Source organism: Schistocerca gregaria, chromosome 8, assembly GCF_023897955.1.
Source record: "Schistocerca gregaria isolate iqSchGreg1 chromosome 8, iqSchGreg1.2, whole genome shotgun sequence".
NCBI classification, from domain to species: domain Eukaryota; kingdom Metazoa; phylum Arthropoda; class Insecta; order Orthoptera; family Acrididae; genus Schistocerca; species Schistocerca gregaria.
The window spans coordinates 89,527,337-89,530,370 of record NC_064927.1 but is presented as its reverse complement, the minus strand read 5'-3'; positions in this window follow the sequence as shown (position 1 = coordinate 89,530,370).

Genomic DNA, 3,034 nt, shown 5'->3' with positions numbered 1-3,034 from the left:
TTTTTTTATAAGTACAGAACTATGTTTGTGTGGCAGTTGGTCACACTGTCATGAAGAGTGCTTCAGGTGCTGTGTGTAACCGTAGCCACGCCACGCTGAGGTGCTCAATCTTGGCTTGGCAGCCATTGAGAATGGAGCTCCCATTGGATGTTACCACCAAGTGCAAAATGCATGCAGTTATTCAGTTTTTGAATGCAAAGGGCACTGCGTCAATTGAAATCCATTGCCAATTGACGGAAGTGTATGGTGAGCTGTGCAAGGATGTCAAAAATGTTCATAAGTGGTGTAGAGAGATTGCAGTTGGTCGGACCGAAATTCATGATGAACAAAGGAGCAAGAGACCATCAATTTCTGAGGAGACAGTGTTGAAGGTTGAGCAAAGCATGTGTGAAGATAAGCGGATCACCCTGGATGATCTCTGCATGTTGATTCCTGAGGTTTCCTGAGCACCACTCACTGAATTTTAACAGAAACATTGAACTACCAGAAGATGTGGGCAAGATGGCTGCCACGCATGCTGACTGAGGACTACATGCGGCAATAAGTTGATGCTTCCCCACATTTCTTCACTGCCTTGCAGCCGAACAGGACAACATTCTGGACTCAATTGTCACGGGTGACGAAACCTGAGTGTACCACTTTACACCTGAGACCAAGCAACAATCACACTAGTGGCAGCATCGTTCTTCACCAAAGCCATGGAAATTCAAACAAACACAGTCATGACAACTGTTTTTTGGCATCAGAAAAGGGGTATCATTGGTCAACTTTAGGCCCACGGAGGCCACAGTTAATGCTGACAGGGTACTGCGAGACTCTGAAAAAACTCAAATGGGCAATTCAGAACTGGAACAGAGGAATGGTGAGGAAGGGCGTACACATTCTCCATGACAACGCTCCCCCACACATCACTTGGCAAACGGTTGCTCTCCTGCAACAGTTTCAGTGGAACATAAACAGCCACCCCCCCTATAGTCCTGACTTGGCACCCAGTGACTATCATCTATTCCGTATGTTAAAAGAACATTTGGCCGGAAACCGATTCAGCTCCAATGACGAGGTGAAAGAAGAGGTTCATAAGTTTCTGAACAGCATGGCGCAAGCTGGTATGACATGGGCATACAAAGACTGCCACAACATCTACAAAAATGCATCGACGGAAATAGTGATTATGCCCAAAAATAGCTAAACGTTCAAGCTGTAAACTGATTGAAGAAATAAAAAAGTCCATGTTGTTGTTGTTGTGGTCTTCAGTCCTGAGACTGGTTTGATGCAGCTCTCCATGCTACTCTATCCTGTGCAAACCTCTTCATCTCCCAGTACCCACTGCAACCTACATCCTTCTAAATCTGCATAGTGTAGTCATCTCTTGGTCTCCCTCTACGATTTTTACCCTCCACGCTGCCCTCCAGTACTAAATTGGTGATCCCTTGATGTCTCAGAACATGTCCTACCAACCGATCCCTTCTTCTGGTCAAGTTGTGCCACAAACTTCTCTTCTCCACAATCCTATTGAATACTTCCTCATTAGTTATGTGATCTACCCATCTAATCTTCAGCATTCTTCTGAAGCACCATATTTCGAAAGCTTCTATGCTCTTCTTGTCCAAACTATTTATCGTCCATGTTTCACTTCCATACATGGCTGCACTCCATACAAATACTTTCAGAAATGACTTCCTGACACTTAAATCTGTACTCGATGTTAACTATTTATCGTCCATGTTTCACTTCCATACATGGCTGCACTCCATACAAATACTTTCAGAAATGACTTCCTGACACTTAAATCTGTACTCGATGTTAACTATTAATTGTCCATGTTTCACTTCCATACATGGCTGCACTCCATACAAATACTTTCAGAAACGACTTCCTGACACTTAAATCTGTACTCGATGTTAACAAATTTCTCTTCTTCAGAAACGCTTTCCTTGTCATTGCCAGTCTACATTTTATATCCTTTTTACTTCGACCACCATCAGTTATTTAGCTCCCCAAATAGCAAAACTCCTTAAATGCTTTAAGTGTCTCATTTCCTAATCTAATACCCTCCACATCACCCGACTTAATTCGACTACATTCCATTATCCTCATTTTGCTTTTGTTGATGTTCATCTTATATCCTCCTTTCAAGACACTGTCCATTCCATTCAACTGCTCTTCCAAGTCGTTTGCTGTCTCTGACAGAATTACAATGCCATCGGCGAACCTCAAAGTTATATTTCTTCTCCGTGGATTTTAATACCTACTCCTAATTTTTCTTTTGTTTCCTTTACTGCTTGCTCAATACACAGATTGAATAACATCGGGGAGAGGCTACAACCCTGTCTTACTCCCTTCCCGACCACTGCTTCCCTTTCATGTCCCTCGACTCTTATAACTGCCATCTGGTTTCTGTACAAATTGTAAATAGCCTTTCGCTGCTTGATTTTACTCCTGCCACCTTTAGAATTTGAAAGAGAGTATTCCAGTCAACATTGTCAAAAGCTTTCTCTAAGCCTACAAATGCTAGAAACGTAGGTTTGCCTTTCCTTAATCTTTTTTCTAAGATACGTCGTAGGGTCAGTATTGCCTTACGTGTTCCAACATTTCTACGGAATCCAAACTGATCTTCCCTAAGGTCGGATTCTACTAATTTTTCCATTCATCTGTAAAGAATTTGCGTTAGTATTTTGCAGCTGTGACTTATTAAACTGATAGTTCGGTAATTTTCACATCTGTCAACACCTGCTTTCTTTGGGATTGGAATTATTATATTCTTCTTGAAGTCTGAGGGTATTTCACCTGTCTCATACATCTTGCACACCAAATGGTAGTGTTTTGTCAGGACTGGCTCTCCCAAGGCCGTCAGTAGTTCCAATGGAATGTTGTCTACTCCGGGGGCCTTGTTTCAACTCAGGTCTTTCAGTGCTCTGTCAAACTCTTCACGCAGCATTGTATCTCTCATTTCATCTTCAACCCTACATCCTCTTCCATTTCCATAATATTGTCCTCAAGTACATCACCCGTGTATAGACCCTCTATATACTCC